Here is a 15,774-nt window from a genome sequence, read left to right as displayed (position 1 = left end):
ACGGTGGAGTATGTTCATTCCAGCTTACCTTAAACTAAATATAGAAGTTTCTTCTCTGCCAAAAAAACCCCAAAACAAACAAACAAAACAACCCAATAAGAACTAGCATCTTGTAATTTAAAGAAAATTACCTATGAAACTGTATTATTTCTACAATGCAAATGAAGCACCTCAATAATCTCAATATTCTTTAGAGTCATCACCATTCCTAACCACTTAGGAACTAGAATTGGAAAGACTTTGGAATGTGCAAAGCAACAAATGTGCTGGATAATCAGATTAGTTTGATATTAATGACACAAAGTGCTGTAATATCTGGAAAAGCATTTTCTTCTGTATGGGCTTACACAGTTGTTGCACTTTTTACCACCTAATAATTGATACTATTCTACGTATCATAATAGAACTGACCTTCTGAAAAATTTCACTGAAGTTATATAGATTACATTGATATTAGTATGTGCTAATAATTAAACAAAGAGAAAAAATTGTTTATAAGCTCAATTTTCTTCAATTCTCTTATGAGAAGAAAATAAATGATACAGAAAAATTCTGAGATCAAGACAGAATCTTCTGATCATGAGATTATTAAATTTGATGACCCTTCCCTTTTTTTTTTTTTTTAATACTAAAGCATTTGGATACTTCAGAGAGGTGTATCAATATATTTATGCTTGGAAGCCACGATGGTATAAATGTAGGGAGAGAGCATGGCTCAAAACAAAGGGAAACAAATGGGAAATTTTAGTTACCCAGGCAAGAATACCAAAAGGAAAGCAAAAAGGAAAAGACTTAAAAGAATGTGGAAATATTTTCATTTTATTCACCACTCTGTCCCCAGCACCTAGCACCTCATATGCTTTTAGCACACAGAGCAGGTACTCTGAAACACTGGGAAAAAATTGGATGAATGAAACACAATAAAGAGAAGGAGAGAAAAATAAGTCAAAGATGATCATCTGAAAGGAAAGAAAACCAAGGAAAACTAAGGAAGAAGGGCATGTAAAGAAGAACAGTTTCTATTATCTCCTAAGACTAATTCGAGGACTTGCAGAGATCAGAATTTAGAGATGAAAATCATCATCCTTTTTCTATCTGACACTCAGACCCTAATGCTCTGTGGTCTCTGGACTGAAGGAAAGGAAGGTTGGAAGAAACAATATAAAACCAGCTTCCAACACATGCAGCAAATGCTCTTTTGCGGATTCCTAGTAAATTTAATTGTTGTGACTGGGGGATTAAGTAATGAAAATCCTAAATTAAAGAGATAATTATTTTAGCTTAATATTTCTGAACTAAGCACTTTTAATGTATAATTTACAATTCTGAATAATATATAAAAGCAGGTCTGAAATATGTTCATTAATAATAGAGTGACCATACAGTTAATTTGCCTGGGCATTGTCCTATTTTATGTTTTTATTTCTTATTAATTATATCTCCTTTAACTTTTCAAAGTTTCTAAGTGTAAATTATAGGTTATATGATCACTTTATCAGTATATGAATGTCATGGGCCTTATTGTTGCAAAACTAGAGTGGCCTAACCTGACTCCTTTCTTTCTTATTTTCTTTACCAGAAGCCCAAACTTTGGTGTATTTTCTTATATTACGGGTTGGTGCCATCCAATTGTCTTCTTTTGACACCCAGTTTTTCCCACCCCTTTCCTTTCTGCTCCACAGGGTTAGTGTTCAGAACTGCTTCAATTTAGTATGTTTTTTGTTCATCATTAATGCAATAATGGGAAAAAAATTAAATGTTGAGAAATTTCAAAGACTGTAGGTTGTAGCAATTTCTTGTAAAATCCTCTTAAAATCCTTTCACAGTTCTACTGTCCCATCAGGTATGGTAAGTGAAAATCTCTTTGAATGTCTCCCTTAGCTTTTATTTCTTAACACCCTTTTTCCTTTTTCTTACTCTGGTTTCAGAGGGCCATGAATTATAATGTCATCTAAGATGGCTTTATGTTCTTCCAGTATATAAAACCCCAATGTATAATGTATAAACATATACAGCCTTTAGTCTGACAATGTTAGTTTTCTGTAACTGCATAGCAAATTACTATAAATGTAGCAGCTTTTAGGGGCACCTGCATGGCTCAGTGGTTCAGTGTCTGCTTTCGGCTCAGGTCATGATCCCAGGATCCTGGGATAGAGCACCATGTTGGGATCCCTGCTCAGTGGAGACCCTACTTCTCCTTCTCTCGCTTCCCTTGTTTGTGCTCTGTCAAATAAATAAATAAAATCTTAAAGAATGCAGTGGTATCCAATAACACCCATTTATTACTGTACAATCCTATTGGGATCACTTAACTGAGTTTTCTGCTTAGAGTCTCACAGGGCCAAAATCAGAATGTCATCCAGGCTGGACTGTAACCTCACATCTGGAAAAATACCAGTTTCTATGTTCAGTTAAGTCGTTGGTACAATTCAGTCCCTTGCCTCTGCTTTAATAGGTGAATGGAATTAGACCTCTAAAGCTTAAGGTAAACGGAGGGAGTGGACTTACATTGCAAAATCCCTTCCCAGCAGAACCTAGATTAGTGGGGCTGCTGGGTGGCTCAGTGGGTTAAAGCCTCTGCCTTCATCTCAGGTCCTGATCCCAGGGTCCTGGGATCGAGCCCTACATCAAGCTCTCTGCTCAGCAGGGAGCCTGCTTCCTCCTTTCTCTCTCTCTCTGCCTGCCTCTCTGTCAAATAAATAAATAAAATCTTAAAAAAAAAAAAAAAGAACCTAGATTAGTGTTTGAGCAACCACGAATGTCAGGAGTGTCATCTTTAGACATCTGTCTACAACATAGAATATATTCCATTTGCATTTCTGGGAATATCCACATTTATTAAAGAGTGAGCAGCAATTTATAACAACATATCTCATACCAATATGATCAATTCTGGGTATTTCTTTTTTTTTTTAAAGATTTTATTTATTTATTTGACAGAGAGAAATTACAAGTACACTGAGAGGCAGGCAGAGAGAGAGAGAAGGAAGCAGGCTCCCTGCTGAGCAGAGAGCCCGATGCGGGACTCGATCCCAGGACCCTGAGATCATGACCTGAGCCGAAGGCAGCGGCTTAACCCACTGAGCCACCCAGGCGCCCTAAATTCTGGGTATTTCAAACCTGGATCCAATTTATATAAAATTAAACACATTGAAGGCAATGCATGTGTCTAATAGGTTTACTAATCCCTTTTACTGAAGTATACGTCCCCCTATATTGAATGAGCAAGACCCCCACTGTCACTGCTGAATCTAGCAAGGCCCTGGAATGGACTTTGAAGATGGTTAATACCTAAACATATTTGAATTCCATTGAAGACTTGAATACATTACTAATTCACTTACAAAGTAAGATTTACATAGGAAAAGCAGTAACTTCATTCTTTGCCTGGTCCAAAGGAATACAAATTTCAAAATCTTGAATATGAAACTAGCATTATTTTTTGGTAGAAGAAATATAGTTCTGACCCAAAGGGTATTAAAATAGAATGGATCTTAGCATTTTTTCCATAATTTCGGTCTCCAAAATTCTCTGTGCTTCAGGTGTCATAATGCAAAAGAAATGGACAACAGCTTTTTAATGAAAATTAAGCTACTTAAAAAAACTAGCTTGACCTCTTCTTCTCACCGAATAAAAATGATTACTTCTGCTGAAATGTGGTTTGGAGAATGTACTAGTGTTTGGAAAGGGAAGTGTCTGGAGATTCTCACATGTGCAGTGTCAACATAAAATGGTTATTTAAGTATGTTTTAGCGTCTGAATATGTTTCTTCTTGGCAGTTGATTTCTAGGTGGTCTGTAGGCCTATTTGACGATTTGCAAGCATATAAAACCAGAATTATTCAGAAGACTGTAGAAGAATAAATTATCATTCCAATCTGCTAATTATTAGTAATACAAGAGCATCCAAGTCCTAGCAATAAAATGCAGAGAGGAGTAAATCATCCCAGAATGGAATATCTGGTGGTAAAGGATGCATATCCTCTCTTCTCAACAAGAGCTAGAAAAATATTCACAGCTAAAACCTCATACTGACCAACACATATCTTTGCCAGCTCCACATATTCACCCATTGTATATACTTCAATGTTCTTAGGAAGTTTCATGAAAAACACACACACACTAGCAATCACTGACTTCTCACCATGGATTATCAATCATTCCCAAGTTACAGCAGAATTTTTCAAAGAGTATTCTGCAGAATCCTGGGCTTCTATAAACTCTTTTTTAGAGGTCCACAAGGTCAAAACCACCAACATTTGTGCTAATGGGGCAAATGCAATGGTAGGTACAATGGCCTAGCACAAATAAAGGCAGGAGCACCAAACTTGAGAGTCAGTCATTTTTTTTTAATTTTTTATGTTTTATAAACATATATTTTTATCCACAGGGGTACAGGTCTGTGAATCACCAGGTTTACACACTTCACAGCACTCACCAAAGCACATACCCTCCCCAATGTCCATAATCCCACCCCCTTCTCCCAAACCCCCTCCCCCCAGCAACCCTCAGTTTGTTTTGTGAGATTAAGAGTCACTATGGTTTGTCTCCCTCCCAATCCCATCTTGTTTCATTTATTCTTCTCCTACCCACTTAAGCCCCCATGTTGCATCACCATTTCCTCATATCAGGGAGATCATATGATAGTTGTCTTTCTCTGCTTGACTTATTTCGCTAAGCATGATACGCTCTAGTTCCATCCATGTTGTCGCGAGAGTCAGTCATTTTTACTTCTCATTGACACTCGCTCCCAGTGGGAAAAACTAGAGTCCCTTTAAAATGTCCTAGCCGAAAAAGTAAAAGGTATTAATTTTACTAAATCTGCACCCAAGTATAGACATTTCTTAATATTTCAAAACAAAAAGGACGTATAGATAAAGCATGTCTGCTGCAGACTAAAAATACGATGTTGAATCTAGGAACAGGTGTGTGAGACAGTTTGAGTTATGAGCCGAAATAACATTGGTTTTTATTAAACACCCTTTTTACTTAAAAGAATGTCTAACAGGGAAGAGACGCAAGATGGCAGAGAAGTAGCAGACTGAAATGACAGCAGATCCCAGGAGTTCAGCTAGATAGGTATCAAACCATTCTGAACACCTACAAACTCAATAGATAGGAGAGAGAAGAGAAGAAGAGCAACAATTCTAGGAACAAAAAATTGACTATGTTCTGAAAGGTAGGACGTGGGGAGAAATGAATCCGAAATGAAGGGAAGATAAACGGTGGGGGGAGGGGCTGGTTTCTGGCAAGTGGCAGAGCAACGGAGCACAAAATCAGAGCTTTCAAAAGTCTGCTCCACTGAGGGACATGGCTCCAGAGGCTAAGCAGGGGTGGAGCCCTCACAGCGACAGGGTGGTCTCAGGTCCTGTGGGGTCACAGAATGATCAGGGTGTGTGAGTGTAGCAGAACTTGCAGGTATTAGAGCAGGGAAGCCGGCTACAGAGACAGAGCTGAGGAATGAGCTCTCAGCTCAGGGTTACCTTAAACTGCGATCCATGGCACAGTCAGACCACTACTCTTTCAGCAGGGATCCCACAAGTGGCAGATCCAGGGAGACTCACCTAACTTCTCTGGAGGCAGGAATCTGCTGGGTTTGGATACTCCAAACAGGGCAGAATACCAGACACAGAAATGCTTGGTCACAGGCCGGGTAAGCTCGAAGCGTGGCTGAGACCAGGAGATAGGAGTGATTGAGTGCTTTCCCCTGAAGGCACACCAAGGAGTGGGGCCCCGAGCTCTTGGCTCCTCTGGGCTGGAGAGTGGGAGGCCACCATTTTCATCACCGTCCTCCAGAGCTCTACGGAAAGCATTCAGGGAACAAAAGCTCCCGAGAGTGAACCCAAGCAGATTACTTAGCCCACCCCTGGCAACAGTAGTGCAATTCTGCCATGTGCAGAGACACTTGAGAATCACTAAAACAGGCCCCTCTCCCAGAAGAGCAGCAAGAACATCCAGCCAATACCAAGCTCAGTGATCAAGGAAAAGAGCGGAATTCCAGAGGAAGGGAAAGCAAAGCATGGAATTCATGACTGTCTCCCCATGATTACAAAGTTAATTAAAATTTTTAAATTTTTTTTCTCTTATTCTAGTATTTTTTTTACATGTTTTATTTGTTTATTTGACAGACAGAGATCACAAGTAGGCAGAGAGGCAGGCAGAGAGAGAGGGGGAAGCAGGCTCCCCATTGAGCAGGGAGCCTGATGTGGGGCTTGATACCAGGACTCTGAGACCATGAACAGAGCTGAAGGCAGAAGCTTTAACTCACGGAGCCACCCAGGTGCCCCTTATTCTACTCTTTTCTCTTTTAATGTATTTTAACTAGTTTATCATAACAATACCTTTCTTTAAAAAAATCTTTTTGAACCTTCATTATTATAGTCATATTTTATCCTTCATTGTATCTAACTTTATATTTTGTATATACATAGGGTTTTTTCTTCTAAATTATTTTTCTTCTAAAACACATCTGTTCAAAATCTGTGGGACACAGCAAAGGCAGTCCTGAAAGGAAAGTATATAGCAATACAGGCTTTTCTCAAGAAACAAGAAAGATCTCAAGTACACAACCTAACCCAACATATAAAGGAGCTGGAGAAACAACAGTAAAGAAATCCTAAACCCAGCAGGAGAAGAAAAATAATAAAGATTAGAGCAGAAATCAATGAAATAGAAACCAAAAAACAATAGAACAAATCCATGAAACTAGGAGCTGGTTCTTTGAAAGAACTAATAAGATTAATAGACCCTTGGCCAGACGTATTAAAAAGGAAAAAGAAAGGATCCAAATAAATAAAATCATGAAATAAAGAGGAAAAATTACAAGCAACTCAAAGAAATAACAATTATAAGAACATATAATGAGCAACTATACCCGGCAAATTTGACAATCTGGAAGAAATGGATGTATTCCTAGAGACATATGAACTATCAAAATGGAACCAGGAAGAAATAGAAAACCTGGACAAACCCATAACCAGTAAATAGATTGAAGCAGTCATCAAAATACCCCAACAAACAAGAGCACAGGGCCAGATAGCTTCCCAGGGGAATTTTACCAAACATTTAAAGAAGAAGTAATACCCAGTCTCCTGAAACTGTTCCAAAAAATAGAAATGGAAGGAAAACTTCCAAACTCATTTTATGAGGCCAGCATTACCTTGATCCCAAAACCAGACAAAGAACCCACCAAAAAGGAGAATTACAGATCAATATCCTTCATGAACACAGATGCAAAAATTCTCACCAAAATACTAGCCAATAGGCTCCAACAGTACATTAAAAGGATTATCCACCACAACCAAGTGGAATTTATTCCTGGGTTGCAAGGTTGGCTTAATATCTGCAAATCAATCAATGTGATACAAGAGAAAGAACAAGAACCATATGATACTCTAAACAGATGCTGAAAAAGCATTTGACATGTTGCATCACCACTTCCTCATATCAGGGAGATCATATGATAGTTGTCTTTCTCTGCTTGGTGATTCACAGACCTGGGGATAAAAATATATGTATATAAAAAATATATGTTTATAAAAAAAAAAAAATAAAAAAAAAAAAAAAAAAAAAAAAAAAAGCATTTGACAAAATATAGCAACTCTTCAAAGGCTTAAGGATAGAGGGTACATACCTCAATATCATCAAAGCCATCTATGAAAAACTCAGTGAATATCATTCTCAATGGGGAAAAACTGAGAGCATTTCCCCTAAGGTCAGGAACATGGCAGGGATGTCACTATCACCACTGTTATTCACCATGGTACTAGAAGTCCTAGCCTCAGCAATCAGACAACAAAAAGAAATAAAAGGTATCCGAATAGGAAAAAAGGAGTCAAACTCTCACTCTTTGCAGATGATAAGATACTATATGTGGAAAACCCAAAAGACTCCACTCCAAAACTGCTAGAACTCATACAGAAATTCAGTAAAGTGTCAGGATATAAAATCAATGTACAGAAACCAGTTGCATTTCTATACACCAACAGTGAGAAAGAAAAAAGAGAAATTAAGGAGCCTATCCCATTTACAATTGCACCCAAAACCATAAGACACCTAATCAGAGACAATGAATCTGTATTCAGAAAACTATAAAGTACTCATGAAAGAAATTGAGGAAGACCAAAAAAAAAAAAAAATGAGGAAGACAAAAAGACATGCTCATGGATTAGAAGAACAAATACTGTGAACATGTACATGCTACCTGAAGCAATCTACACATGTAATGCAATCCCTACCAAAATACCATCAATCTTTTTTCCAAGAAATGGAAGAAATAATCCTAAAGTTTCTGTGGAACCAGAAAAGACCCCCAAATAGCCAGAGGAATGTTGAAAAAGAAAACCAAAGTTGGTGGCATCACAATTCCAGACTTCAAGCTCTATTGCAAAGCTGTCATCATCAAGACAGGATGGTACTGGCACAAAAACAGACACATAGATCAATGGAACAGAGTGCCCAGAAATAGACCCTCAACTGTGTGGTCAACTAATCTTCGACAAAGCAGGAAAGCATGTCCAATGGATAAAAGACAGTCTCTTCAACAAATGATGTTGGGAAAATTGGACAGCCACATGCAGAAGAAGGAAACTGGATCATTTCCTTACACCAAACACAAAAATAGACTCAAAATGAATGAAAGACCTCAACATGAGACAGGAATCAGTCAAATTCCTTGAGGAGAAGACAGGCAGCAACCTCTTTGACCTCAACTGAGACCATGACCTGAGCCGAAGGCAGAGGCTTAACCCACTATTCATAGATGAGAAAGATCATTTTTTTAGTTTGGTCTTTTCTTGAGAAAAGTACCTCTTTTTCAGGCTATACAGGATTCCCACAGATAAAAGAAATAAGAACTCAAATACAAAATTATTTGAGTTGACTGAATGACAAACACCAAGTCACCAAAAACATGATTCAACAAAATGAGCAAATAGGACTACGACCACAAGAATGTCAATGACAGAATTATTAAAGTGAATGTTAAAAAATATACTTTTAATGATTTAGACCAAACAGGGTGTTTAGAAATGAAAGACCTATTGAAATAAAAAATTCTTGAAGCTGAACATATGAAATTATTAAGAAATATAAGAATGGGGCACCTTGGTGGCTCAGTTGGTTGAGTGTCCAACTCTTTGTTTTGGCTCGGGTCATAATCTGAGTGTCAAGAGGTCAAGCCCCAAGCTGGACTCCATGCTCAGTAGGGTGTCTGCTTGAGATTCTCTCCCTCTCCCCCTCCCTCTGCTCCTCCCAGCCCCTTGCAGTCTATCTCTTAAATAAATAAATAATTTTTTAAAAAATGCAGGAAGAAAATAAGACAGTTGGTATAAACTAAGAAATACTGATGAGAAAGTTACCTGGAACATAGCACAGAAAGTCAAAGATGGATGTGAAGACAGAAGATCTATATGGAATCAGAACAGGAAACTGCAACATGATTTTATTTAGGATTTCCCAAAAGAATGGGAGATTTTTGTTCTGATTTTAAAAAGCAAACTTGGTAATATCAGGCTTTCTTTTAGAATCACTCTCTTGGGAGAAATCTCCTTGTAATCTGAACATATATCTACTAATGGGTTGACATACTTTTCCTTCCCTTCCCCTTTCCTTTCTTTTCCCTTCTTTCCCTTCCCTTCTCTTTTCCCTTCCTTCCCCTTCCCTTCCTTCTCCCTTCCCCTCTCAGTCCCTCCCTCCCTCCCTTTCATCTTCCCTCCTCCCTCTCTCTCTCTTCTTTCTCTTTTAATTTACCCTTTATGTATTCTGTTCTAAAAATGGTTGCTAGAGTCTTCGGTTTTATTCAGTACATATAATTCTTGTTTGTTTCTTGTTCTTGTTGGTTTCTTGTTTTTTATATTCTAAGTTCTAATAATTTTGGTTATGTGTGTTGCACATACAATCAGTAATTCCAAGATTGACGTTATTCCACATTGTGATTTGCCTTACAGTTGATAATGTCTTACAATTAAGAATTTCCTGCATTGTTGTTTTTTCCTCTTCAGTGGTACATTATATAGTGGTAAGTCTTAAAATCAATGACCATCAAGGCACCTTAAAATCTATGAATATGGTTATCTTCTACCTCAGAGAATCCTGTTCCCCACCCCCACGCTATTATGATATTTTTTGATACACAGGAATTTCAAATGTAAATATAGTTGAATTTATCAAACATTTCCTTTATAATTAGCATTTCTGTGTTATTTAAAAAACCCTTGTATCTCAAAAACATGAAATTAATTTTCTGTATTTTCTCTTCCGATTTTTTATAAATTTAAACCATGCGATTCATTTTAACTTGTCTCCTTGTACATAAGTATCTTAACAGCATGTGTTCTGCTCTCACAGTGTTCTGCTTTGTCTATTTCCCTAACACGTGCAGCAGCCTTGTCCTCATTTATCACATACCATACTTGATAAGTGATAGAGAAGATTCTCCTTCCATATTCTTTCTTCACTAATGTCTTGGCAATTCTTAGGCCTAATCTCTTCTATAACATATAGAATCAACCTGTCAATTTTCCTCCAAAACTCTTTTAGAATTTTTATTGAAATAAATTCCATCACTAGATCAATTTGAGGAAAATGCCCATTTGGTTTCACCTTTAGTCTTTCAGACCATGAGTATAGTTTATATTTTCAGTGAGTTATGCCCTCTTGGATTGAATTATAAAATAGCTCAATAATTTTCTCCATATGTCCTATGTATTTTGTTATTAGATGTATTCCAATATTTTATTTTTTTCATATATTTAATAGAATTTTTGAATTAAATGTTTCACTGCCAAATGCTGGTATATAAAATGCAAGTGGTGACTGAATATTGCTTGGATATTTAACCACCTCACTCTCCTGTTAATTTTAACAATTTAATTCCATATTGTTTTTTTTAATGGAGACAATCATCACATCCACTTCATTTTAAGGCCTAAAATTTCTAATGCACTGTTGAATAGAAACAGTGAAAATAAAATTCTCTCTGTTTCTGATTTTGAGAGGAATGCTTTTAATGCTTCACTATTTTTAAAAGATATTTACGTATTTTGTGTAAATATCTTTGAGTTAATAAAGTTTCTACTTTGTTCTCTTTTGCCAAGAGTCTTTACCATGAATGTGTTTTCAGTTGTATGAAGGACATTTTCTTTTTCCGTTGTGATGATCATATGGTTTTTATCTTTAATTGTATTACACCGTTACATTTTAAGATTTTCTAATGTTAAACTACCGCTGTATTTCTGGAATAAATCTAAAATAAAGTAACTCTACTGGGTTATTTAAAAATAACTTGTGAGATGATATTTGCTAATATTTAGTTTAAAATTCTTTCATTTCTTTCCTGAGTAAGAAAAACTTATTGTTTTTCTTTCTTACACTGTCCTCTTTAGGATTTGGTAAGAAATTTATATGGGTTTAATTAACTTTTTTCTATTTTCTAAAATAGCTTATATAATACTGGAATGATCTGTTCATGTAATTTTAGTAGAAATCATCTGTGAAATCCTTAACACTTGGTATTTTTTTTTTAAGATTTTATTTATTTATTTGATAGAGATTACAAATAGGCAGAGAGGCAGGCAGAGAGAGAGAGGGGAAAGCAGGCTCCCCACTGAGCAGGGAGCCCGATGTGGGGCTCAATCCCAGGACCCTGAGACCATGACCTGAGCCGAAGGCAGAGGCTTAACCCACTGAGCCACCCAGGTGCCCCAACACTTGGTATTTTCTTAAAAAGATTTTAAAGAATTGATTATAGTTCTTTCACTATTCATAGATGAGAAAGACCATTTTTTTAGTTTGGTCTCTCAGCTAGAATTGGTCAACTATTGACTCATGTTTCTTAGCACAACCCTAGTTTGTTGCTCTTTACACATATTTATATGTCATGATACAAATTTCTACTTTTTTTCTAATGCAAAAACCATTACCAGTTCTTAAAATAAACTACTGGGTGAGGACTATTGACCCCACAGTCTATAAAGATTTGAGAGCACTGGATTTCTGGACTTGTTCTCTCTAAGTCATGGGAGGAGGTAATTATTGATTGGAAAGTATATTATTTTCTATGGCTACTGCAATATATTACCACAAATTAACTGGCTTAAACCTCCCAAGTTTACTATTTTAAATTCTCCTCATTAGAAGCTTGACCCAGCTCTCACTGGCCAACTCCAAGGTATAAGAAGGCCGTCTGTGCATTCCTCTGGAGGTTCTACAGGAGAATCCATTTCCTTGCATTTTCCAGATACAAAGACTACTGATTTTTCACTTTCTTCCACCTTCAAACCTTCTCACGTTACATCTCTTTGGGCCTTTCTTCAGTAATTACATCTCCCTCTGACTCAGCTCTTCTGCCTTCCTCTTAAGCTTTTAAGGATCCTTGCAATTCCATTGGGCCCAGGATAATCCCCCTATTTTTTTTTTAAATATTTTTTTATTTATTTATCAGAGAGAGAGAGGTGGAGAGAGCAAGCACAGGCAGACAGAGTGGCAGGCAGAGGCAGAGGGAGAAGCAGGCTCCCCGCCGAGCAAGGAGCCCGATGTGGGACTCGATCCCAGGACGCCGGGATCATGACCTGAGCCGAAGGCAGCTGCTCAACCAACTGAGCCACCCAGGCGTCCCGATAATCCCCCTATTTTAAGTTCAGTTAATGGGCAGCCTTAATTCCATCTGACATCTTGATTTTCCTGTGTGATGTAACCCAACCTATTCCTAGGTTCCAGGGCTGGAACCTGTACATCTTTGGGGATCATTATCCTGCTGCCACAGAAAGAAAGACAACTTCACCAGCACCACCAGCAAACAGTTGCCTCTTGCATCCAGAATTGTATATTATTTCTCCTGAAATTTGAGGTTATCACAGGGTTCACGCAACCTAAGACTTAAAAGTTCTGAATTACACTGGCACAATTCTAAGAGGTCTCTGGCTACAAAATGAATCTCAACTTCAGGAATGTTAAAAGGTGAACATGCATATGTATTAGAAGTGATGTTGTGTTGATAAAAACATATAATAGCATCTTTTTCGTCCAGCATCTCTATATCTACTCACCAATCTACCAAACCATCCATGTGACAAAAACAATAGGAAAAAGTAACTAGGGAAATGGCAAAACAACTTGTACTTTTTACCCTCTAAACAGCTTTTCAAATATAAGCTTAAAAATATGTACAATTTATCAAATGAAGCACTTATTTTTAATATCCCATAACACAAATATAGCCTAACACATTTAAGATGTACATATCTTTTTTATCAGCAAATGAGCAAAATATTGTTACAAAGTTAAAATGCTGATAAATAAGTTATTTCCAAGTTTGTATTTGCCATTTCTTTATGTATTTTAATTTATATAATTTAATCTGTAACTTCATTCAAACTTAAATTTTCTCACCTTCAATCTTCTAACAGTATTGTCCTCTATTATAAAACATATCACACTATAGAGGAAAGCAGACCCATTATTCTAAGATCTGAGACAGAGGCCAGTACCACACTTACTAACAGTGATGCTGGGCAAATTTGTAACACCTCAACAGGAATAAAAAGGGACGTGAGAGATCTAGTGCATACAGAATGCCAATTAAAAATGAGCTGCCTTCACAAATGTTACAGTTTCACAACATTCTGTGGGATCAAGAATATAGATTCTATGGCAAAAGTGAGCAATCCAAACTTTCACAATGTGTTAAATAATGTGCCCACATCTGTGCAGGTAATAAACAGCAGAAGTCTGATTTGAATCTGGATATCTGACTTCAAAATCCAAACTCTGTTCTATTTTGGTGTTTTTTTTACCTATAAAGTTATGAAAATAAAATGAGAGAGTTTGGATTGTGAAGGAATTAAGTGAGATAATGTTGATTCATGTGTTGCTCAAATTACAAAATATAGCCTAAGTCCAACCATTGTTTTTAAAACACAAGCATTCCTCTTCATGAACAATTCAAATTAATATGATAAATTCAAAGCTTTGTCTGCTGTCTTTCCTCTCTTACTATACCTACTAGGAGACTTAAGAGAAATTGCCATCTTAAGGTCATCATTCAGGTCTATATTATCCAAGCTAATAAATACAAAATTCATTTTCCTTTCTTGCAAAGTTTTCATTATATAGTATCCAGTGTAAAATGGGCTGCCTTCATCAGAAATAGAAGAGTCAGGAAGGTATATACTGATGTAAGAAAAGCATTTGACAGGTGAGCCTGGGTGGCTCAGTTGGTTAAGCAACCAACTCTTGGTTTCAGTTCAGGTCATGATCTTGGGGTTGTGAAACTGAATCCCACATCAGGCTCCATTCTGGGGGTGGAGACTACTTAGGAATTTCTCTCTCCCTCTGCCCGCTCCTAACCCCCAGCTCCCACTCCTACTTGCACATGTTCTCTCTCTTAAAAAAAGAAGAAAGAAAAAAAAAAAAAGCATGTGGCAAGATACAGCCCATAGTATTACATAAGGAGATTTTAAAATGTGTGTCACTTAAACATTTTATTGATAAGACCTAATCTCTTTTGTTTTGTGACACTAGAGATTGAGAGCTGTTAAGATGACCTGTAAGCCACGTATATTTGTTTAACTTTGGGAATAATTCAATGAGAAGTTTACCTGCTTCCTTTAATCATAGAAAAAATTATTACTATTGCCCCATATTTTCTTTCCTTATAAATGACTATGTGAGTATCAGGGAAAATCTACCTCTTACGCTGCAAGTTAAAGAAATAAAAACCTTAAATTTGTTTAAATAATAAAGATATTTACTTGCTCACACATTTGGAAGCCCAGAGGTTAACCCATGGCCTGTGGATGAAGGGTGCGGTGATTCAACAATGCCGTCAAGAAGACGACCCCAAGAATCCAGGCACTCAGAAATAACGACAGATCTTAGGAAGGGCACTGGACTTTACAAATCCTATGCTATAATATTTAAAACCAGTTTCTACCAAAGTCTTCATGGACAGGTTGAACAGAGAGAGGGACTGATTATACTGCTTTCCTGATGAACTCTGATGGTCCAAACACATCAAGGTACTTCATTATTCAAATGTGCTTTAAACCAGAAAATAAGTTTCATAGATAATGCATATTATGAATATGTATGCTATTTTCAAATAGCAGATTTAGCAAGATGTGAAACATAGACGTAATCAAAAGGAAACTGGTTTGCCTCATGGTAACACTTGCTTCTTTAGGCTGTATGTCCACACTGGGAAGAGGCAGTTAGCATGCATAATTATGGGAGACACTGCCCCAGATGCTGATTTTTCTCAGATACTTGAGTGAGGCAAGAAGTGCATCTGCCTATATTAAAGAAGGTTTTAGGGGCAGTACCATTGTTTAAGTGGAGGGAAAGGTAATTATCTTGACACAGTCTTCATTGGTAATTCAAAGCTTGTGTGGTTAGGTTGATTAAAACTATACAATGAGAATTAATTTCTAGAGATTTTGACAAGAAAAGGAGAAAAACAAAACAAAACAAACAAACAAACAAATGAAACACTGCAGCAAGCAGGTGAGAAGACATTAGAAAGATCATCCCTAAATCAAGTCAGCTTTTCCTTGGGGTGTCCAGATCTTTTTATGCTGCAGCCCCTTGTGAACCAAATATTCCTTTGACTCCATCATTAAGTGCTTTACACTAACTATAACTATTTTCCACTTACTATCTCAGATTTTCATCACCTAAGGTTGATGAGAACTTAAGATGATGGAACTAGTTAGAACTGATTTTTTTTAAATACCTGTACCCCTTCATTCTGCTTTTGCCCTTTTTAGATTGTTCATCC

The 15,774-nt window shown here is 36.9% G+C and overlaps 1 protein-coding gene across 1 annotated transcript in view; it reads right to left on the bottom strand.

Moving 5' to 3' along the window:
• The window catches only part of ADAMTS19 (ADAM metallopeptidase with thrombospondin type 1 motif 19), a 248,373-nt gene that overhangs the window by 162,099 nt on the left and 70,500 nt on the right, over positions 1-15,774 (bottom strand). The window lies entirely within an intron of this gene.

This window comes from Mustela lutreola, chromosome 5 (assembly GCF_030435805.1).
Source record: "Mustela lutreola isolate mMusLut2 chromosome 5, mMusLut2.pri, whole genome shotgun sequence".
Lineage (NCBI taxonomy): Eukaryota > Metazoa > Chordata > Mammalia > Carnivora > Mustelidae > Mustela > Mustela lutreola.
This window is presented reverse-complemented; position numbering and strand designations above follow the sequence as displayed.